This window comes from Cebus imitator, unplaced genomic scaffold, assembly GCF_001604975.1.
Source record: "Cebus imitator isolate Cc_AM_T3 unplaced genomic scaffold, Cebus_imitator-1.0 Scaffold562, whole genome shotgun sequence".
NCBI lineage: Eukaryota > Metazoa > Chordata > Mammalia > Primates > Cebidae > Cebus > Cebus imitator.
Window position 1 is genome coordinate 663,981 of NW_016107877.1, and position 23,770 is coordinate 687,750.

General features: G+C 38.4%; 1 pseudogene; it reads left to right on the top strand.

Annotated features, from left to right (window-relative positions):
- Positions 1 to 2,277: 2,277 nt before the first annotated feature.
- Positions 2,278 to 3,901, top strand: LOC108294090 (annotated as a pseudogene).
- Positions 3,902 to 23,770: the final 19,869 nt, after the last annotated feature.

A 23,770-nucleotide genomic window follows, 5' to 3' on the forward strand; every position in this document is an offset into this window, starting at 1 on the left:
ATATCCTGAGAATAGCAGAATGGAAAAATATAAAGAACCTAGATCCCTAACAAAATTGTTGAAAAGTTTAAAACTTGTACCTCCACTGTTCTCTTCAAATGAGATAACTTGAAACTTTTGGTCTTGGTATTTTGGTTGGGCTTTCTGTTACATGAGGTCCAAAATGACCTTGCTGACACTTGGTCTATAAAATAAGATTTATCACCTGTATATGTTTTAAAAACCTAGAAATAAATTTTCTTGTAAATCAAGAAACAGTATTTCTGGCTCTTTCATTGGATGTAGAAAGCAGGAAAGAATATCATCCCACACTTACAACCAATAAGAAAAAATATATAATTACAATTCTCTTTAATCTATCGCAGAGCTACGATCACAAGGCAAACACAACTAACTTAAGAAATTCAAAGGAAGACAGATGCCTTCAAGGAGAGTGCCTGCTTGCCTGCAGCAAACACCAGATATCATACAAGCTGATAAGAAAAAATTGACCGAAATTTTTAACAGACTGTTAAAGGTCAAATGGAATAGTATAGGGTACAGAGTTTAGAGTGATAGTACAGAACTGCTGAGAGCCACACACATAGGGGAATTCACATCCACTTGCAGGCTCTTCTCCACAGACGCTGAGTGCTCATGAGAAAAATTAAGGACAGAATGAGATTTCAGAGAAAACATCACTTTGGTACAGACTTACAGAGGAGAAGAGCAGCCACAGAGGAAAAGGTCTGAAGATATACCCGTATCTTTCTCTCCTCCAGAAAAACAAAAAACAAAAAACAATGCCTTATCCTGCCGAGGGACCAAAAAAAAAAAAAAAAAAAAAAAACCCAGGGAAGGGCAGGAATATATCCTAAGCTTAGACCATTAGAGATTCCCTACTGCTGGGCAAATAGAAATATCATACAGAAAGCCCCACCTCTAAGATCCAAGGACAGAGCATCTATCTGAGACTGAGATTGAACCAGAACAAAGAGCACCTCCATTCTACTGCCAACATCAGGCTAGCAAGCTCAATAAACAAATAACAGCAGTCTTCAAGACTTTAAGCACTGAGAGAGAACTTAACAAGTGATAGGCACAAAGGGAAGACCTAAATCTGAGGAAGAAGCAGACATTGAGAAAAACCCTCTGATAAACTACACTCCACCTAAGCACAAGGTAACGCTAGAAGTTGAAGCCTGTGACTCACTGAGAGTAACCTAACAGGAAGATAGCGTACATCCAGTCTAACTCCCAACTTGACTGAATCAATCCCATACACTCAAAGCCTAGCAAAAAGCCATAAATATTTGCTTCAGTCTTTGCTGTCTACATAAAAATGTCCAGTTTTCAACCATAAATGGCAAGATACACAAAGCAGCACATAAAAATAGACCATTAAGAGGCAAAGTAATTAACACAACCACATCAAATTATGAGAGATATTTTGGAACTATCAAACAGTAACTGTAAAATAACTGTAATTAATATGTTAATTACATATTAATATGTTAAAGGAGTTAGTGAAAAAGGTCATTAATTTGCATGATCACAAGGATTTAGTGAAAAAGGTAATTAATTTGCATGATCACAAGGAAAAGGTCAGCGAAAAGATGGAAACTATAAGAAAAATGCTAGAATGAAAAGCATGATAAAAGAGATGAAGAATACTGGAGAATGAGGAAAGCATGATAATGCATAGGCATTATCCAGCTTCATTCCCTCTCACCCTCAAGAAATTCAACCTAGCAATTATCCACAGGCAAGCATACCATCCTGAATACCGGGGGTGAGTATGGCACATCCTTGGACTGAAGAACCTAGAAAAGTTGCAATCAAATGGTGAGAATAATAATTCTCTTGAGCCACACTGTACATTTCTCAAGCCAGCATAGTGCCACACAGAGATAATTTCCCCGGCCCCACAATTTCTGTAGTAGAAAAACACGAGTTGGAGATAGACAGTCATCTTCCCCACCATTCTCACACCCTTTGCAGGAGGATTGTTTCTCTTAACCCGTAGAGAACACTGGAAGTACGAACAGGACTAGAACACCTGTGGTCAGTGAGAAACAAAAAACAGGAGTGAGGCTCCCAGTGACCAGTGCACAGATCTTGGTGGTTGCACTGCATTCCAGCCAATGGAGGCACCACACTAGAGAAACTAGCACACAGCATCACACCACAGGTAACACAGACCATGGGTCTTCCAAGCTCGAATTCCTAGTCAGCTTCCCCATATAGCACAGGTACTATTAATTTTTCCCTAGGTCAAGGGGCAAATGAAAGTCGTCAATGACCCATGGAGGTAGTAGCTAAACCCACTCAACCTTAGTGGTGGAGAGGTTATTCAATTAAATTCTGAATCTAACCAAGTTCTCATATTAAGTCTTCCCCAGAGTGGGCAGACTGCAGGTGAACAAGGACATGTGAAGGGAGCATCTGGCCCTCCCCAACCCTATTAAGAGAGGTGACCCAACTAAGCCCTGGTGTTCTAGCTACGCCTGCCTTTCTCAAGCCAGGAGATAACTGCCGGTCAGCAATTACTCACAGAGAAAGCATCTGGTGCCAGCTCCAGAACGATGAGTCCACCAAACCTCAGTGCTCTGCTTAAACCTACCCAGGCCAGGAGGCAAGCTCAAGCCCACACATATCTACGAAGCACAGTCTCTGGCCCTGCCCAACCCATGTGGCCAAGCAACAATCCCAGAGACCTCATCCAGCCTTGGAGCCCATCAGACAGCTCTGCCCAACCTCAGATTCAACAATAGTACTGCTCAGCCAGGGAAGACAACTGTAACTCTGGCCAATTAGAGATAATCACAGAGCCCAATCAGCAACTCCACCTGATGGCAGAGTCCAGCCAGTGATCTCACCCAACCATGGAACACAGCCAGCAATACCATTTGACCTCAGAACACAGGAAGAGACCCAAACCAGCTAAAGAACCTAACACCAATGTCTGCCTGTCTGGTTTCACTATCACCTGGATTATCCATTATCCCAGACTAAACTAAATAGTAAAAGTCTATCACCACCAGAGAGCAACCTGCAAAGGCTAAAAGAGGTGGCCATCTTCTCAAATGTACAGGCATTGATGTAAGACACAGGGATGACAAAAAATCAGGGAAATATGACACCACCAAAAGAAACTGATAAAGCTCAAGTAATGGACCCAGAAGAAATGCAGATTTATGAAATGACTGACAAAAAATTCAAAAGACTCCTATTTTAAAAGTTCAGGGAGCTACAAGAAAATACTGATAAAAAAGTAAATAAGACTTCTGGTCCTGCTGCCGGGAGTCGGTGCGGCTGTGAGGGGCCACAACCCGCTGCAGCGGTCTGGGCCCGCCTCGCCTGTCTTGGGGAGCCCAGGGTAAAGGCAGCAGTAACGCTAACGCTAGCAAGTAAACTGAAGCGTGACGATGGTCTCAAAGGGTCCCGGACGCAGCCACAGCGTCTATCTCCACTCGGAGAGTTTCTGTGAGAGAAAAACTGCTTCTTACAGAGGTTGCAGAACTTGAAGCTAATTCACCTTGGACATGTAAAGTGCATTTTCCTGATCCAAACAAGCTTCGTTGTTTTCAGCTAATAGTAACCCCAGATGAGGGTTACTACGAGGGTGGAAATTTTCAGTTTGAAACTGAAGTTCCCGATGCGAACAACATGGTGCCTTCCAAAGTGAAATGCCTGACCAAGATCTGGCACCCCAACATCACAAAGACCGGGGAAATATGTCTGAGTTTACTGAGAGAACATTTGGTTGACGGCACTGGCCATTTGGGGATTAAACTCTTTGTTTACTGATCTTTTTAATTTTGGTGATCCACTGAATATTGAAGCAGCAGAACATCATTTGTAGGACAAGGCGGACTTCTGGAATAAAGTGGATGACTATATCAAGCGTTATGACAGATGATAAAAGGGGATGATTGCAGGCCCATGGACTGTGTTACAGTTTATCTATAAGGTGAAACAACAAGAGGTAGACCTCTCCCATCCTCATGCTCCCTCTCAGTCCCCTGGATTGCCCCAGTCCTGTGACTATGTTGCCCTGAAGAAGACCATCTTCATGACTGCTCATTGTAGATGGAGAATTCAACATAAATACGGCAAGAAAATGTGTTTGGGCTTCTGAAGAGTTGTCTACTTACCGTAACATGTTTACTTTTTTGACCTTGTACTGCATAGGCTGTTGGTGAAATTATTCAGAAGTTGTAGTGAACTCAAAATTGAGGCCAGAGCTTGCTTTCCCTTTTCCCAAACAAAATTGGTTTTCTGCACAAGTGATGCTAATGATGTGTTCAGTGTAACTCACAGATTGGCAATAAGATACCCACTACAAACTGTGATTGGATGCAAAATCTCTTAGCTTCTTTCACGAATGTTGGCCTTGCCTAGATGTTCTGGAGCTTCCCAGAATGCATAGTCATTCACTGTAGATCTCTTATTGAAATGCGTACTTTATTTAATGTCAGTATATTTTGGAACAAAAAAAAAAGTAATAAAATTTAGAAAACAGTTCATGAAAAAAATGAAAAGTTTGACAAAGAAATAGAAACAGTAAGAAAAAAACATAAATCCTAGGGTAAAGAATACAATAATCAAACAGAAAAATTCAACAGAAAGCTTCAACAGCAGACTTGATCAAGCAGAAGAATCAGTGAGCCCAAAGAGGGGATATTTGAAATTATTAAATTCAGCATGTCCACTCTCACCACTCCATTTGTTTTTTATTTTTTTTATTTTTTGTACAGATGAGGTCTCACCAGGTTGCCCAGGCTGGTCTCAAACTCCTGGGCTCAAGTGATCCTCCCACCTTGGCCTCCCAAAATGCTGAGATTACAGGCATGAGTTACTGTGCCTGGTCAACAATTGCTTTTAAAAATAGTACTAGAATTCTTAGCCAGAGCAATTATTCAATAGGAAGAAATAAAAGACATCCCTAAGGGGAAGGAAGAAGTGAAATTGTCTCCACTGGCTGATGACATGATATTATAAATAGAAAACTCTTAAAGACTACAAAAAAACTGTCAGAACTGATAAATGAATTCAGCAAAGTTGCAGAATACAAAATCAACTACAAAAATTAGTAGCATTTCTTTATACTAATAATGAACTATCTGGAAAGAAAAAAAAATTTTAAATCATTTACAATAACAATAAAAATGTTAAATGTTTAAGTGTAAATTAATCCAAAGAGGTAAAAGATACGTACAGTAAAAACTGTAAAACACCAACAGAAAACTGAAGAAAACACAAATAAGATAGCCAGTGTTTATGGACTGGAAGAATTAATACTGTAAAACTCTCCTACTACACAAAACATTCTACCAATTTAATGCAATCCCTATCAAAATTCCAATGTAATTTTTCACAGAAATGGAAAAAAAAGCACTCCTTAAATTTGTATGGAATCACAAAAGACCTCAAATAGTCAAAACAATCCTAAGGAAAAAGAAAAAAGCTGGAGGCATCACACTCCCTCATTCAAAATATATTATAAAGTGATTATAATCAAAACGACATGGTGCTGGAATAAAAGCAGACACATTGACAAATGAAACAGGATAGAAAACACAGAAATAAACCCACTTTTAGGATCAGCTGATTTTTCACAAAGGTGACCAGAACACAAAACAGGACATGGATAGTCTCCTCAATAAATGATGTTAAGAAAACTGGATATCCACAAACAGAAAATTAAAGACCCTTATCTTACATCATATAAAATTATCTGTACATGGATTACAGACTTAAGTATAAGACCCCAAACTGTAAAACCCCTGGAAGAAACATAGGGGGGAAACTCCCCACCATTGGCCTTGGTGATAATTTTCCTGGATATGACCCTGATGGCACAGGCAATAAAAGCAAAAAATAGATAAATGGAATGACATCAGACTAAAAAGCTTCTGCAGAGTAAAGAAAATATTTGCAAACCACATATTTGATAAACGGTTAATATCCAAAATATATAACTCCTCAAGCAACTTAATAGCAACAAAACTAAGAAGCTGATTTTAAAATGGGCAAAGAATCTGAAGAGACACTTTTCAAAGAACACATACAAATTGCCATTAAGTACGTTTAAAAATGCGCAGCATCAGTAACATTAGGGAAATGTAAATTAAAATCACAGTGAGGTATCACTTCACATCTGTTAGAATGGTTTTTGATATGGTTTGGGTCTGTGTTCCCTCTCAAACCTTATATGCAGTTGTAATCCCCAATGTTGGAGATGGGGCCTGGTAGAGGGTGATTGAATCATGGGGGCAGATTCTCGTGAATGGTTTAGCACCATCCCCCTTGGTACTGTCCTTGCCATAGTGAGTCTTACTGTAAATGTGGTAGTTTAAAAGTGTGTGGCATCTCCCCACTTCCTGTCCCCACCGTGTGAAGTGTCTCACTCCCCCTTTGCCTTCTGCCACAATTGGAAGCTTTGTAAGGCCTCCCAAGGAGAAGCTACTATGCTTCCTATACAGCCTGCAGAACTGTGAGCCAATTAAACCTTTTTTGTTTATAAATCATCCAGTCTCAGATGCTTCTTTATGGCAGTGTGAAACTGGACGAACACAGCTTTTATCAAAAATACCAAAGATAACAAGCATTGAAGAGGATGCAAAGAAAAGGGAACTCATGTACATTGTTGGTGGAAATGTCAATTAGTACAGTCATTGTTGAAGACAGTATAAAAGCTCCTGAAGAAACTACAAATGGAACTACAATAAGCTTCAGTAATTCCACTTCTGGGTATATAGCCAAAGAAAATGAGATCACTATGTCACAGAGATATCTGCACTTTCATGTTCATTGCAGCATTATTCAAAATCACCAAGATAAGAAAACAATCTTAGTGTCCATCAATGGATGAAAGAATAAAAGAAATATGGTGTACGTACACAATGGAATACTCTTCAGCCTTTAAAAAGAAGAAAATTCAGTCATTTTCCACAACATAAATGAATCAGGAAGACATTATGCTAAGTGAAATAAGCTAACATAAAGACTAATACTGCGTGATCTCACTTACATATAGAATCTAATAAACTTGAGCTCATAGAAGTAGAGAGTAGAATGATGGTTACCAGAGTCTGGGTCAGGGGGATCATGGAAAGGAAGGGAATAGGAAGTCATTGATAAAAGGGTACAAAGTTTCAGACAGATAGGAGGAATAGGTTTTGAGATCTATTACACAGCAGGGTGACTACAGTCAATAATAATATATTATATATTTCAAAATAAAGAGTCAATTTCAAATGACTCACTTAAAAAAATGATAGGTAGCGAGGTGATGGATCTGTAAATTAGCTTGATTTAATCATGCCACACTGTATACATATATCAAAACATCATGTTGTGCCCCATAAATGCATATAATTATGACTTTCCAATCACAACCAATATTAAATAATTTTACATTATTTTTAAAAAGTGTTTTTGATGGGCTAATCAGAAGATTTGACAGAGCTGTGTAAAGAATTAGTGAACTTGAAGATGATAAACAAAAGGTACTCAAATTGAAACACAAAGCAAAACCAAAGAGTGAAAAACATTATAATAGAACATCCAAAAACTGTGGGATGATAGTAAATGGGCTAACTGGTATAACAGGAATACCAGAAAGAGAAGAGAAAGTAAGGCAGAAGAAATATGTGACAAGATAATAGACAAAAATTTTCCAAAATTAATAAAAACACTTTTATGGGCTGAATTGTTCCCCACCCCCACACCCCACCCCCACAATGCATATATTGAGATGTAAAAAAGAAACTCCCAGAACCTGAGAAAGGGACTGTATTTGGAGATAAGAGCCTTTAAAGAGGTGATTAAGTTGAAATGAGGCCTCAGAGTGGGCCTCACCAATCCAATCTGACTGGTGTACTTACAAAAGGAAATTTTGAAATACTATGCAGCCATAAAAAGGAAGGAGATCATGTCCTTTGCAGGGACATGGATGGAGCTGGAAGCCATTATCCTCAGCAACTAACACAGGAACAGAAAACCAAACACCACATGTTCTTGCTCATAAGTGGGAGCTGAATAATGGGAACACATGGACACAGGGAGGGGAACAACACATACTGGGGCCTCTTGTGGGGGCAGGGGGGAGGGAGAGCATCAGGATAAATAGTTAATGCATGTGGGGCTTAATACCTAGGCAATGGGTTGATAGGGGCAACAAACCACCATGGCACACATTTACCTATGTAACAAACCTGGACATCCTATACATGTATCCTGGAACTGAAAAGAAAAGAAGAGGAAATTTGAACACACAGAGCAATACCAGAGGGGTGTGTGCACATAGAAAAGATCATCTGCAAACAAAGAAGAGAGGCCTCAGGAGAAATCAGACCTGCCGACATCTTGATCTTGGACTTGGTAGCCTCCATAATGCTAAGAAAATATATCTATTTTGTTTAAGTCACTCCGTCTGCTATTTTGTAATGGTAGCCCTAGTAAACTATTACAGATGCCACCCCACACATCCAAGAAACTCAGAGAACATTTAGCAGAATTAACCCATCAAGTAATTAAACAAACAAGTCACAGACACATCATATTCAAACTGCAGTGTTTATCTAATGAAAACAAAAGGACAAAAGTAGGCCAGATACAGTGGCTCACACCTGTAATCCCAGTGCTTTGGGAGACCGAGGTGGGAAGATCACTTGAGGCCAGGAGTTCAAGACCAGCCTGGACAATATAGCAAGACTGTCTCTACAAAAAATAAAAATCAGCCAGGCATGGTGGTGCATGCCTAGCAAACTTGGGAGGTTAAAGGGACAAGATTGCTTGAGCCCAGGAGTTCAAGTTTACAGTGAACTATGATTATGCCACTGCACTCCAACCTGCATGACAGAGTGGGACCCTGTCTCAAAAAGAAGAAGAGAAAGAGAAAGACAAAGAAGGAAGAGGAGGAGAAGAAAGTAGATATTGAAGGTAGCACTCATTATATACAGAGGAAAAAGTTAACTACAACAGATTTCCCATCAGAAATACAAGACATTAGACAATGAAGTGACATCTTAAAAGTGCTAAAAGCTAAAAACATTCTTCAAACAAAAGGAATATGAAACAGAAAAAACCTGGATATATACAAAGAAATGAATGCTGGAAAAGGTATATATGAAGGTAAATATAATATTAATTTTTTTATATTTTAATTGGTCTAAAAGATAATTGGCTGCCTAAACAGAAATCATAGCAATGTACTATTTATAGCACATGTAAACATATATAGAAAAAGGCAAGAAAAGAGAAAACACATTGTTTTTAAAATATGCTTTTATAGAATACTCCATCCAACAACTGAGGAATGCACATTCTTTTCAAGTGCACCTGTAATATTCACCAAGGTAAACCATATTTTGGACCATTTAATAAACCTTAAGAAATATAAAACAATGACAATCACACAAACCATGATTTTGGACCACAACAAAATTAAAATAGAAATCAATAACAGAAAGATGTCTAGAAAATATCCAAATATTTGAAAATTAAGCAACACATTTCTAAATGACTCATAGATCAAAAAAGGAAGTCATAAAGAGATTTGGAAAATATTCTGAATTGAATAAAAAATAAAAGCAGACAAAATTTGTAAGCCGTGGTCAAAGCAATGCTTTGGGGAAAATTTATAGAACTGAAATGCTTATATTAGAAGAGAAGAAATATTTCGAATCAATTAAGTAAGCTTTGGCCTTAAGAAACTTGAGAAACAGCAAAGTAAAACCAAAGGAAGAAAATCATAAAGATCAGAGCAAAAATCAACCTTCCAACAAAGAAAATTCCAGGCCCAGATTACTTCACAGTTCTATCATTTTCTACATTTGCTTCAGTTTTGATTCTCCATTCTGGACTTCATAGTTACTAGATTTTTATTTTTTCAAGACAGGGTCTCGCTCCATCACCCAAGCTGGAGTGCAGTGGTGTAATCATGGCTCACTGCAGTCTCAACCTCCTGGGCTCAAGCAATTCTCCCACCTCAGCCACCTGAGTAGCTGGGACTACAGGCATATACAACCATGCCCAGCTAATTTTTGATTTTTTTGTAGAGACAAGGTTTCACTCTGTTGTCCAGGTTGGTCTCGAACTCCTAAGCTCAAACAATTATCCTGACTCAGCTTCCCAAAGCACTGAGATTACAGGTGTAAGCCACTGCAACTGGCTAATTATTTGATCTTTGTGTGTGAATATTGTTTGTGCTATACTTACATAATTACTTTTTAGATATTGAGTTCATATAAATTTAGTTTAAAATGTTATCACTATACTATCTTAAATTCATGATCATTGACTTTATAAGCACCATTAAAGCTATCCCCACAACTCCATGAAAAGAGAAGGCAAATGTAATCATGGGGCACAGAAGTTAAACAACTTTTCTAGCCTCATGCTAAATTGATCAGTTCAAATCAGTCCAACTATAAGTCAAGGGCCTTAAGCCTTGTCTGCCTGCACTCCTGTGATTGGACTAACTAGGTCTGGTTACTGTGCAAGGTCAAAAATACACAACCCAAAACTGCCAAGCTAAGGGAGAAATCAAGAATTGGAGTAAGATTACCATGCCAGAGCTAGACATACAAAAATGAAGATCTGAGACAAAGCAGACACAGTCAGCAGGAAGCAAGGACAACTAAGAGCTTTGCAAGTCTGAATTAGGCTTTCAAGCCACAGTAGGACAAACCAGAGGTCAAGGGGGAGGCCCAGAGGAAATTGAACCCTTCAGGCTTTCTGCTGAAATAGGATGAGGTCAGGGAGGCCAATCGGCAGCTTAGAGAAGAGAGCCTGAGGCTGAATATCTGGTTCTACCTGGGGTGTGTGTCTTATACCCTTTCTGATCCAGTTCACAGATTAACTTTTGCACGCTCAATTCACTCACGCTGCTCCCCTGCAATGTCCAGAACTGATCAGTCAACTCAGCTGAACAGTGAATTTTGTAAAATAAAAAAAGCCAAGATAGTTGATTGAAAGGACAATGCCAGCAATTCGTCAGATGTTTTGGTGTCCTTCGGACAGAGCTTATTCATAATCATTCTTGCTTAGTGTTTTAAAGTGTGGTCTTATATATATATTTTTTAATGTGGAGTAGTAACAGAAAGAACAAGTTTTGAAGTCAAAATGGCTTAAATAAAAATCACTGCTATTTTGGGGCACATGACTTTAGACAATTAAAAATCTCTAAATCTCAATCTCCTCATATATAACATGGGATCAACAATGTCTACCTCTTATGAAAAATAAAATGATATTTGCAAAGTACCTAATAAATAGAAGACACTCAATAAAAAATAATAATGATTATTTTATATGCTCTATTTAAATTGAAACTTGGACATTCCATAAATAGTCCATCTAGTTTATTCAACAAATATATATTGAGCACCTACTATGTGCCACAAATACTCTTACAGGTACATGGGATTCAACAAGAAAGCCCAGTCTCTGTCTTCCTGGAACTGGCCTTCTATTGAAGATTTGTATACAATATGCCAACACAGCAAAAGATGCTCTTCCACTGAACCTGGAATAGAATTCTTCACCTCACTTCACTCCACTGGTGACAACTAAGATTACCAAATTACACCTATTGGAAAGATATTCTGCAGATTTCCCTAATACCTTCTGCCTCATCATAATAATATTGTGCTGAAGAAAAAGGTCCAATTCTGCAGAATGGACATCTATTCAGAATAGGAACTTAAACTTTGCAGCCCCCCTCATACATCAGTGCTGGTGTTGGTATTTCAAAATAATCATATGCTGCATGGGCAGAAGACTCAAATGTCAACTGAGGGACCATGGGTAAATGAGTCAAGAAGCCCAGTGTCATGGTTAAAGAACGAGAAAAATCATAAAAATGAAACTGTCTCTATAAAATGCACAGCTACTACTACTTTCAGTTGATGTTGCCAGAGAAAATGCTAGTGTGGTCAGATCTGACATTTTAAGAGAAGCTGAAATCTGAATTTTTACATAAAATTAAGTGAATTTCCAAATAAAATCTCTCAATAGTACTTATTCAGCCCAGGAGATATAAATTTACAAGCCCAACAGAGCTTAAGAGGACTACATTTTTTAAATCAGTAGTGTAAAGTCTTCAATCCTTTTTCACGTGCTATACTGAAAGACATTCTCAGAATTGCAAAATGCCAAATGGCAATGGCTTATAATTTTGTTCAATTTTTTGTTGTTTTTATCTGAAACCACAGTTGTAATCCACCATCTAAGAATGTAGAGCTCAATGGGTCAATCACATAATTTGCGGAGAAGCTGCAATAAGGCTGGAATAACAATGGATTAGAGGGAATAGGTTGCCCTCATCTTCATGTCTTGTGGTCTACCATTACCCTGGGATTAAGACATGCAGAGACTTTTTTGTAGTCACAGATTTTTGTATCCTCTCTTGACATGGCTGCAACAAGAACGCACATCTGTGAAGTGTTTGCCAGCATGTCAAAAGTAACAGGACTCCTGAAGCCATTTCAAATGTCATGCCAATCCTTGTGCATAACATCCTTAAAAAGATTGTGGCTTTAGAGATCTTAATATTAAAAAAGAAACCTGAAACGCAATACTTTTAGCCACTTAAAAGTGGAGTTCTTTTCACTAAGCAAAGTTGAACTTTTTAAACTTCTTTTTACCAAACAAGCCTCTTTTTGGTGGTGAGCAAATAAATTAGCATATGGTTCCTAAGTGCTCTTAAAATTGTTTTGCTATAGATCTGTCCACTGTTTATAATTCTTGAATAAAGCTAAAAGTAAAGAAAGCCTTTCTCTGAAGGTTTATGAGCATTTTTCCATGAAGCAGAAGTCAAACAGAAGATCAAAGTGATCTAACAAAATTATCCAAACTTGGGTTGGGGTGGGCTGAAGGGCGGTGAAAAGAAATCAACCCCTTCAGATAGTTTGGGAGATATGTCTTTTTACTTAAAATGAAACAAAACGGAAAGCATGAGAATCTGAGTATATCAAACTAACGTTTCTGAACAATGTTGTTAAAGGGATCTACCTTTGATATTTTACCCATAGTATCAAAAACAACTTAAAGGAAGTTAGTCAACTGTTTCACCACATGACAAATATGAACAAGATCAGGTGAATTTCCTATCCCTCTGTTCCTAATAGCCATTCATCTCTAGGTTTCTGAGTCTCTGCCAAGGGTGGACTTTTCCAAGCTCACAAAGGATTAGTGTACAGTCTTGAACTGTCTTGAAGAGTCTAATGTATTCTGTATATTTTGAATACTACTTAATTGGCATTTAGCTTTTCATACACTACCAATTTAAATGCCTGATAACAATTTACACAGAAAAATAAAACGAAGGAAACAAAATGAATTTATTGCTGAAAAGGCATGAATCTATTTCAGCCATGACTAAACCCTCAATAAATCTGCTTCTAATCACTCATTGGTATTTAAGAATATAGTAACTACTCTATCAAATTTAGTTATCTCTGTTTAATGACAGTTATTCTCAATTTAATGATAGTTATTTGAAATATATACCCATAGATTATCAACAATATTTTAACAAGATTTTTAAACCATGGAATGTATGAATCTATCAGATGTCAATAAATCAATTCCTATTTAATACAGAATGCCTGAATTTTTAAGTCAAATCATTTCCCAAGTGAGAATGCTTTAAAAACATTTCAATGAAAAAATAATAATAATTTGCTAAGGGGAGAATATCGATGTGTGAACTGCTAGTACTATTTCAGAATAAAATTAAGGATATATAACTTTAGAATATATTTATTTTATATAAAATATACACTTGGAGGAGCACATTAAATCTTCTTGATTGGGTCAGGCACAGTGATTCACACCTGAATCCCAGCACTTTGGGAGTCTGAGGTGGGCAGATCACAAGGTCAGGAGATCGAGACCATCTTGGCCAACATGGTGAAAGCCTGTCTCTACTAAAAATACAAAAATCTGTTGGGCGTGGTAGTGCATGCCTGTAATCCCAGCTACTCAGGAGGCTGAGGCGGGAGAATCGTTTGGACCAGGGAGTTGGATGTTGCAATGACCTGAGACCATCCCACTGCATTCCAGCCTGACGACAGAGTGAGACTCCATCTAAAAAAAAAAAAAATCTTGATTGGGAGTTGATTTTATCCAGAATATCATTTTAACCTTATAAGTCAAGTGGTTTTACTTTTTCTGTTGCCAATTAAATATGTGCTAAAATGTTACATACTATTTTATTACAGAGGTTCATAGCCAGGTTTTTACAAAACATTCCTTTATGCTGAGCATAAGAAAAATCGTTTTCAAGTTACGGTGCTCACCAAGTCACCATCTCTTAAACAAAACAAAGTCCTTAATCCAAATAATTCTGTTTCAGGCTACAGGCACAGTTTGCTGCCTAACAGATAGACTCTGGCTGCCATGTCTTTCTGGTAAGCATAAATGGTCCATGCCATTCTTGCTTGAACTTTCCCTTCCCCGTATCCTCTTCTACATCACTGGGGCATTTACTGGGACCAGAATTGTAGACTGGCAAGTCAGTGTGATGTAAGAATCCCAACCTATAAAGCACATCAGTAGACACTTTGTAGCATGTGCCATTTATTAGGGTTTCCATTAAAAGCATTACATTTCCATACTTTACAACCATAAAGAGTAAATAATTTCAAAGGATTGCTTGATAGGAGACTTCTGTTTTAAATGGAACTTGGAAATATCTGGGAAATCACTGGAATAAATGTACTTAATAGACCCAGTGCTGTGAAGTTCTTTTTAACTGTTTTCTTAAGCACATAAAAAGATATAACATTTCCTCCAACATTTTTTGAAATACATTTTGGTTTGGGGTTTTTCTCTGTAACATTTGCCATATAAATATTTCTTACAGTGCTTTCATTGTTCTTTCTTTCTTTCCTTCCTTCTTTCCCTTAGCGCTGAGGCTGACTTCTTAACACCAATAGATTCTGACCCCTTTCATTGCTTTAATCTGCAAGATAAACTAGAGCTTAAAATCAGAAAGTAGCATTGCATGCCACTGAAGAAAACCTGCTGTACTACATGGTAAGTTGGAAAACATATACTAAATGTCCCTGTTGAGATATTTCCTTTTTTAGAGGAAATTCCATCCATGGGACTAAGCAAATATTTCATCAATCTGGACTGTATGAGAAGCCAATACAACATTCTTTTCATAGGAAAGATTAGATCAGGCCAGTTTCAGAATAAAATAATTTTTAAAGATATTCCTAATATCAAACATTTGAGGAAAATGTAAGTAGTCCACACTACATTCACACATTATAATCCAATTGGAATTGTCCAGATTAGCTACCTTTATGATCCTCATTCTGCAGGAAATTACATGAATTTCTCTTTGATTTTGTCTGTGTGGGCATGGCATTAGATAACACACTCTTTTTTCAGGATTGCATTTCTAAGCATCAGCCAAAGTACCTCAACAACACTAACTGTCAAAAGCAAGCTGATGAGTAGATAATATATCTAAGGTGAAACTGTTTGATTAACTAACTTTACCAATTAGAGGTCTTGGGATGCTGCAGATTAATTTTTTTAAGCCAAAATGTTAAACCCAATAACAACCCCCGGAACAAAGAAGAAGAGTAAGCACGAAACGTCATCATGTAGGTTTTCCTGACCTGGTGAAGAAGATACGAGTAATTGGTAATGGCAACTACTAGACTTGCATGCCAGGCTCTGTGCCAAATTGTTGGCTCATATCATATCATTTAATTCTTACAACCCCTCCTGATCTTTGTTTTACAGATGAGGATCAGAGAGGTTGAAGAGCTTTCCCAAGGTCACAGGATTAGTAGTGTACCTAGGATTTTAGCCCAAGTCTGGCTAAGTCCAAAGTTTATGTCCTCAACTGTCATGCCCAATATCCCTCTAGCTTCAGAGTCAGGCAGGGCTAGAAGACAGTGCCCAGAGCCAAACCTAGAAAGAAGGCTGACTTTTAGAAAGTGAAAATGCAGTCAAGTCAAGTCAAGAAGGAAGTTATCCAACATCTGTTCAGAGGGCCAAGTACTCCTCCTGGCAGAGCAGACTTGGTTGGCAGGGAAAGACAACTGGAGGTGCATGAGCAGCATCTTGGATATGGAAAAAAGACCTAAATTCTGAGCACTATCAAGTGGAAGGGGAGAAAAAGCTATATGCCTCCCTCTGGTGCTGACACAGGCCTAAGCATCTGTGTGGTGGAAAGCTGGTGGATTCATCTAGCTCAGGTGGCAAGTAAAGTGGAATGAAGGCAAAGAATGACAATCCAAAGCATGTCTCAAGGTGATCACTGCATGCAGACACTATTTGGGAGAGGCTGGGAAAGGGAGCAGGAGAAGAGGAATCCAGGGGAATTAATCACCTGCCTGCCAAGGAGATGCAGTTCAGAAACCAAAGGGAAAAGCAGGGCTTGTTCCCACAAAGCACTCAATCTCCTGAAAGAAACAGCATAAATAGAGTCATATTTGCCAATGAAGGTTTCTAAATGTTTAAACTAGCTGGTAACACCACACAGATGGAGAAACTAATGCTTGCGGAAGTTAATGATTTGTACCGAAGTCACTCGGTGAGTCGGAGATAGAGCAGATGTAAACCCCCAATCTCTGGACTCCCAGAACTGCACATAAACTATCAAAAATACAAACCTTCTAGCCCTGAAATCTGCCCAGCCCGTTGTCTACTGTGTGGTCCCTGTCAACCTTCAACATTGTACTACACAGAAGGGATTTCTTTACCCCTTACATAGTTTCTAAGTCTTGGTTAGCTACATAACTGGGTCTCTGTGTTTTTTCTTGTATTCTTTCATTTGTTCTACAAATATTTATTGAATTCTTACTATACACAAGGCACTGTTCTAGATGCTGGGAACACAGCAGTGAACAAGATAGAGACCTTGCTTTCCTGTAATGCTGATTGTGGGAAGGGCAGGCAGACAAAGAACAACAAACAAACAAGAAAATATCTGAATGAAAGTGTCAGAAAACAGAGCAGAGTGATGGGATGGAAAGTAACAGCAGGAAATCACTTTGATTGAGTGGTCAGTATGGCCTCTAGGGGGAGGAGATTTTGAGCCGAGACCTGAATACCACAAAAAAGCCAGCCATGTGAAGATAGGAGAAAAGCAGATTTTTCAATCAAAACACACTTACATAGATTTCCCAGTTATGCACTCTATAACCTGTTTTTCCTTCTACTGAAGATATCAGATTGCCAGTGAATGAAAGTGTCATCCTATGAAGAATACAGCAACATATTTTATTCTAAAGCTTAAAGTTTCATTAGCAAGCTTTGATATTTTGACTATTAATTTTTATTAATATGAAATTCCCTACACATTTCACAACAGAGTAAAACACAGCAGTCTTACCAGACGTTAGTACACAAAGGAATTAAGAGTCTCACTGAAGAGCTTCAGGGTATGACAGATGTTTCGTTCAGATTATGCACAAATTCATCTGCACAATAGATCCTACACACTCTGTGGTCCACCCCTGTTACTACCCTGTCCCATTTTATTCTAACTGGTCTGCCAGCTCCCCAGCAACCAAGATGATCCTTTCAAAAAGAAACTGCAATAATGTCTCTCCACCACTGACCTCATTCTAAATTTCAATTGTCTGCAATTATGTTATGGGCTGAATTACGTCCCCCCACAAAATTCAAACATTGAGCTCTGTATTCATTTGTTCACACACTGCTAATAAAGATATACCTGAGACTGCGCAATTTATAAAGGAAAAAGATTTACAGTAATGGACTCACAGTTCCACATGGCTGGGCAGGTTTCACAATCATGGTGGAAGGTGAGTGAGGAGCAAAGTTACATCTTACGTGGCAGCAGGCAAGAGAGCGTGCGCAGGGGAACTCCCGTTTATAAAGCCATCAGATCTCTTGAGACTTACTATCACAGGAACAGCATGGGGGAAACCCCTACAGGATTCAGCTGTCTCCACGTGGCTCCACCCTTGACACGTGGGGATTATTACAATTCAAGGTGAGATTTTGGTGGGGACACAGCCAAACCATATCAAGGCCCTAAGCCCTAATGTGACTATATTAAAGTCAGATTAGGGCCTTTAAGGAGATAATTAAGGCTAAATGAGGTCAAAAGGGACAGTTCCTATCCAACAGGACTGGTGTCCTTATGAAAAGAAGAGAAACCAGAGAGCTCCCTCCACGTGCTCATAGAGAAAGGGTCACAGGGAAACACAGCCAGAGGGTGGCCACTGAAAGCTGGAAAGAGCCGCCTCACTGAACATCAACTCTGACAGCACCTTATCTAGCACTTTTAGCCCCCAGAACTGTGGGAAAAGAAGTAACTGTTGCTTAAGCCGCGCAGTCTGTGGCATTCTGTTACGGCGCCCTAGCAGATGCGTGTGTGGTTGCTGACCATCTACTCACCTCCCTTTCCTCTGCCTCGTCTCCTGCTTTGCTCCCCTTGCCCACCCATTCCAGACACGCTGGTGGCCCTGTTCCCTGTGGCTGCAGGATTCCTCCCAGGATATCCACGGGGCTCTCCCTTTCTCCCTCTTCAGGGCTTTCCTCAAATGTCCCTTCCCAGTGAGACCTTCTTAGACCACCTTTATTTAAAATCATGAAACCTCCTCTCCTCCACGGCTCATTCCATTTCCCTCCTCTATTACCCTTCACAGTACTTATCCCCTGTTAATAAATCATAGCCACGTAACTTATTTATTTAGGTGCATTGTTTGCCTCCTGCCACGATGATGTAAGCTCCATGAGGGCAGGGAGTGTTGCAGTCTTGTATCCTGTCAGATTAGGACAGAATGGAGGAGTGTGCAAGTGTCTGTGGAAAAGAGGGAGAGAGAGAGGGAGAAAGAGAGAGAGGGAGAAAGAGAGAGAGGGAAAGAGATAGAGGAAAAGATCCCCAGTCAGATCAAAATTTTGCCCACTGGGGGCAATTCTTTTGAACTCTTTGACCCAAATTTACTAGATATGGACTTATAAATGCTAATAAAATGACAAAAAAATACTATAAAGAGTTCAGAGTGCAATGAGGAGGTACTACTACCCAGAACCTGGCAGAGGGCCTGTTACAGAGTAGAGGTTAGTGATTATTTGTTGAACTGAATGGTTACTGTCACCATGACCAGCATCTCCATAATCTAGTAACCTGCCCCCATTATGATCATCTGATTCTGATTATGAGAAAGCGTTTCATCATTTGGAAACATCACAGGTCATTGGGAGCAGGGTCTTATGTGCTGACAGTGACTAATATACAGTAGTGCCTGTCTTGTAGTAGACTCTTGGTAAATATTTGTGGAATTAATAATTAATTGAATTCCTTTTTTTCCTTACATTTACCGGTTTAACATAAAAAAAAGATTACAAAGGGTCTGAGGAAGAGATGCACAGGGCAAGGCATGTGAAAAGGGACAGGGAGCTTCCATGCCTTGTCTGGATGTGCCCCACTCCAGGAACCTCCACACGTTCATTTACCAGCTCATCTGATCTCCATTCTTTGGGGTTTTTACAGAGGCTTCATTACATAGGCATGATTGATTAAACCATTGGCCATTGGTAATCAACTTCACCTTCAGTACCTCTTTCCTTCCCTGAGGTTGAAGGACGGGGCTGAAGTCCCAGTCCTCTAATCCTGCCTTGGTCTTTTCTGTGACCAGCCCTCATCCTGAAGCTACTTAAAGGTTGCCAGTCACCAGTCATCTCATTATCATTCAGAAACACGTTTATTACTTTGGAGACTCCAAGGATTTTAGAAGCTGAATGCCAGGAAACAAGGACCCAATATATATTCCACAAAATCACAGTTCACTCCCTGTCCTCCAACACAGATCCCTTACATTAAAAAAAAAAAAAAATGTACAATTCAAATGTTACTGGCAAATTATTGGAATGCCATTTTATCATTAATAATTAATCCAGTCCACCATTGTGTCATGTGAGTATGTCTCTTGGGGAAAGTCCACTCAGGTTTGCAGGCTTCCCAGTCAATCTTGTCAGGGTCCAAGAACAAGAGGAATCTCAGCAAACATAGAGCTTTACCCTTTCTGGTATCTGGCATAACTGAGCCAAAAGACAATGTCATCTCATGTTCTGAGCCTCTTTGGAAGTGTTGATATAACATTGGATTTCTCTCATTACATACCCATTTATTCATTTCTCTTTTTATATGACCTTATTTGACGATATGATTCATTCTTTAACCTTATCTACTACTTCTCCTTCTCTTCATTTATACTGAAACTTTTCCACCTTTGCTAACATGATAGAAAATCTGTCAGGACAAGAATACTTAAACACTCCTCCTTTAGATGTTAATTTTAAGTAACTTTTCAATAGCACCCATTATCCTAATATTCCTTTCAATAAATAAGCTTTTCTTATTCCACTTGGCTCTGAACATAATGTTCAAATCAGTTCAAATTTAAAAAGCTACCATATTTTCATCTTTGGGAATAAGAAAACAGAGTTTCTTACATGGTGGAAAGGAAAAACGTCACTACAAAATGTAATAACAGTATTTTACAATATGCATTGCACAAGCTGTATAAAACATGCAAAGTACATCTACTAAAATTTTGTTCTAAAACAATTTTTAAGTGAGCTAGTTTTTAATGCAATCGAGATTACTGAGTTTAAAAGAAAAGATTGAGAAGGAGCTTTGCATAAAACAAAAACTCTACCTGCAAATAATTATTCCTTAATTAATCCTAAGAGCTGGGGCAGTTTTTCCTTTGGCTGTTAGCCTTTCTTTTCTTCTTCTTTTTTTTTTAAATGTACATGATTTTCTCAGAGTAGAAAGTTTAGTATCAGGATTGGCTGTCTTGTGTACATGGTAGTCACTTTTCCAATACTTACCTGTCTGTTGATTAGGGGTTCTTATTTTCTCCACACCCACCCTCAAGACTCCCCCTACCTCCACCAACCTCTGAATATCTCCACCAGAGAGCAAATCAGTTGACTGAAGACAAGCAAAAATTACATGGGGTTGGTAGTTAAAACCATTGACCAGGCTGGGCGCAGTGGTTCACACCTGTAGTCCTAGCACTTTGGGAGGCTGAGGTGGGCGGATCACTTGAAGTCAGGAGTTTGAGACCAGCCTGGCCAACATAGTGAAACTCTGTCTCTACTAAAAATACAAAAATTAGCCAGGCGTGGTGGTGCACATCTGCAATCCCAGCTACTCAGGAGGCTGAAGCAGACAATCGCTTGAACCAAGGAGGCGGAGGTTGCCGTAAGCTAAGATCATGCCACTGCACTCCAGCCTGGATGACAGAACAAGAATCCATCTAATTAAAAAAAAAAATCTGTTGACCAAAATTATTATGCTCTGATATTTCTCTGTGAATTTGCATGAACCTGGGAGCCTAGCCCATTGAACTGGCTAATGGAATTATATGGCTACCTACATCTTTTCAGAGGGTAGAGTGATTTCTCCCTCAGTCTAATAAAATTTATATTCTGCTATTCTTAACCCATAAGTGGGTATGTTGAGTATAACATTTTTAAAAATTTTTTTACCTTGAGAGATTGCATGTTTAGGTTTTAATGTGTTTCCTGTTTTGTTTATTGTTTAGGCAAAATTAAAAAACTAACCTTATCAATCTGGTATTTGTTTAAATTTTATTTGTGCAGCAAACATTATTCATTGCTGTGTTAGTATTAAAATACTAGAAACTCCAGGACAAAAATACATAGACATTCCTCCTTTAGATGTTAATTTTAAGTAACAGAAAAAGCCAACTTCTGCATTTAGAATGCAGAGAAATAAGAAAAAGAAGTAACAGAAAGAGGTTAGTGTGGGCTGAGACCACTTGAGGGCATTGGAGCAATTCCATGCTAGTAAAGTGATAAAAGTTAGAAAGCTGGCTCATATTTGAAGGTCAACATATGTATATATACAAATGAATAGAGGAGATACATTTTGTATCTGCCCCAGGACTTGCTTCTTTTGTCCTATATCCTTCTGACAATAGGTTAGAAAGAGATCAAAGTTGAAACTATTAGTAAATGATAAAATTAAGTCAATAGGTTATTAAATATCACATCCAAGTTACCAAAAATTAAAATGAGTTAAAAAAAGAAAAAGTATACTATATACAATGAAATTGTATAAATCGCCAGACCCCCGTTTCTGCAAAAAGTTCATCAAATATTCATAAATCTAAATAACTTCCCAGTAGGACATCTCCCAAACAAAGTATGGCCAAACTCAGAAAGCTAAAGTACATAAAAACAGAATTTGGGTGTCTACTTTGACTGTCTGGAATTTATTAGGAAGCAGAAATGCCACCAAAATGGAAATTGCACACAGGGAAAAATCCCACCATGCTTTTATCCAGCTAAGTTGGAAATGATGTAATAAATGCACCATAATTTATGTACCTAAATGTGTGGGTAACTCATCCAGGGAGTGGCAAGTGCAGAATTTTAGTGGGGGAAAAAAAAAAAGTGTACATCAAAGAAATTTGACCAGTGACCAGCAACCATTAATCTCCTCAGGATCTCTTAAATATATAGATGCCAAATAAAGCTTGTCATTTTATTCCATCTCTCAAAGCAATATATTCTTACTTATGAAGTTATGAGAGAACATTATACCTTATTTGACATACAACACACACAGAGCATACAGCAACCTTGAGAAGATTTCCTTCATAAAAATGAGGACGTTGATAAATCAACAGCCATACACCTCAGGATAATGGTTTAAGTCTGACCATAGTTCTCAAACTTAATGTGATTGTGATCTTCATTCATCTTTCCATAGTCAGCAGCCCACATCACAGAAACCACTATATGTGATACATCACCACCAGTCAGCTTGCTAACCAGGAGAGACTTCAAATCAAGATAGCGTTGAATTCTTTCAGATGTGGAGGCATGAGAGAAAACTTCAGAATTAAGGTCAAATACTTTTAACTATCACACTAAAAGAAAACATTTGTGTAGCTGTCCAGAAAATCTACGAGTCGTTGGCCGTATTTCCCACAGAACTATGGTATTCCAATGCAGACATTGTTAAGTGATAAACCTTTCCACTGATGTAGCTTTACCAGAAGCCACTTAGCATGCTTCAAATTCACAGCTTGATAGGTTTCCATGGAGAGTTCCCCTTAAAGATATTTCTTTCTTTAGATTTCTACAATTCTGTATCTTACACGCCGCAGCAATATAACAAAATGTGTTACTTATTACTACTTTTGAAATGAATAACCAGTATTTCCCACCTTGAAACATACTTTGACAAAGTCTAGATCAGAATATTTCTGTTTATCTGGACATGGATTCAAGAACTCTTGCAGACAATAATTTAAAATCTACTGAAGTAATGGTATAGTTACATGATTGTCTTTCCCACTGCAACCTCAATAAATATTTATAATGGAGAGTGAGAGTGTGTGTGTGTGTCTGAGAGAGAGAGAGGGAGAGAGGGAAAAAAAAAAACAGAGAACGAGAGTCAGATCAAGATTTTGCTATTTGAAAACATACAAATAGCCAGTAGGCTTATGAAAAATGCTCAACATTAGTAATTATCAGGGAAATGAAAATTAAAATGATAATAAGATATCATCTCCTGCCTATTAGAACAGCTGTTATCAAGAAGATAAGAAGAAGTACTAGTGCCCAGCGTCTGGGAGAAGACCTCTCACAAAGTAGAATTTTGACAAATACTTTTTAACAAAATAGTTGTTTTTAACATAAACCATCATATCCGTAATCTAGTGACACTCTGGAAATTGCCATCATGTGATTATGAAAAAGATTTTCATCTTATAGAAACTTCCTAGGTCAGCACGGA